Source organism: Abrus precatorius, unplaced genomic scaffold, assembly GCF_003935025.1.
Source record: "Abrus precatorius isolate BTA unplaced genomic scaffold, Abrus_2018 Scaffold11, whole genome shotgun sequence".
Lineage (NCBI taxonomy): Eukaryota > Viridiplantae > Streptophyta > Magnoliopsida > Fabales > Fabaceae > Abrus > Abrus precatorius.
This window is the reverse complement of record NW_020874303.1, coordinates 14495650-14496668: the sequence shown is the minus strand read 5'-3', so window position 1 is coordinate 14496668 and position 1019 is coordinate 14495650. Positions and strand designations below refer to the sequence as shown.

Sequence of the window (1019 nt, the reverse complement as noted above, 5' to 3'; positions counted from 1 at the left end):
ACATGGTTTCTTCCATCTCATTCAACCTTTTTAGTCATAAGCTTAGAGAATTTTTGATTTCTTTGAGGTTGAGTGGCTGGATTCCCTTGAAAATAAGATTGTTGAGCTGTTGGACCTGCACTAGAAAAAGGTAAAGTAGAATTAGAATTCTTTGCAGTAGAATTTTGAGAATTCCAATTATAGTACTGCTAGTTTATACTATTAGAAAACTGAAAACTAGGTAGGAATGAAGGTTGTTATCTTTGAAAATTTTTCATATAATTAATTTACTCTTGAGGTTCAATTGTAGGTGCATTGCATGCACCATTAGCATGACTTCCTCCACAAAAATCACAAACAAGTTACATGTTCTGAATTGAAGCAGGTTGTAAATTGCATATTTTTTAAGTTAATGCAACAATTTGCTCTGAAAACATTTGGTTTTGTAACTGGTTTTGTGCAAGGAAAGTCTCAAGAATTTTAGCCTCATATCCTTTATTCCTTGTAGAGTGTCTTGAATTAGAAATTTGATACATAGATGAAGTCATCATTTCTATAATCCGCTGAGCTTCCTCTAATGATTTTGTATTCAATGATCCTTTGCAGTTGCATCAATCATAGTTCTAGTGGCTGGACTCATTCCATTATAGAAAGTTTCCAGCTGCATCTATTTCGGTATGCAATAGTGTTGACACTTCCTTAATAACTCTTTATATCTCTCCCAAGCCTCATATAAAGATTCTTCTTCTTGCTGCATAAATGATGTAATCTCTCCTCTTAATTTGGCAGCTTTAGATGGTGGAAAATATTTGGTAAGAAATTTATTGACAAGGTCTGCCTAAGTGATTATGCTTCCTTTTGGTTGAGCTTATAGCCAACACTTTGCTTTATCTCTTAAGGAAAATAGAAATAATTTCAATCTTATTACATCCTTGCTGACTCCATTCATCCTTATTGTATCACAAAGCTGCAAAAGTTAGAGATATGTAAGTTAGGGTCATTCAAAATTGAACCAGAAAATTGATCTTGCTGAACTAAAT

General features: G+C 33.2%; 1 non-coding gene across 1 annotated transcript; it reads left to right on the top strand.

The window, feature by feature from the left end:
- The first annotated feature begins 656 nt into the window (after positions 1-656).
- LOC113856692 lies at positions 657-763 on the top strand. Its single transcript, XR_003502922.1, has one exon. It is a non-coding gene; the product is annotated as a small nucleolar RNA R71 (small nucleolar RNA).
- The last annotated feature ends 256 nt before the right edge of the window (positions 764-1019 follow it).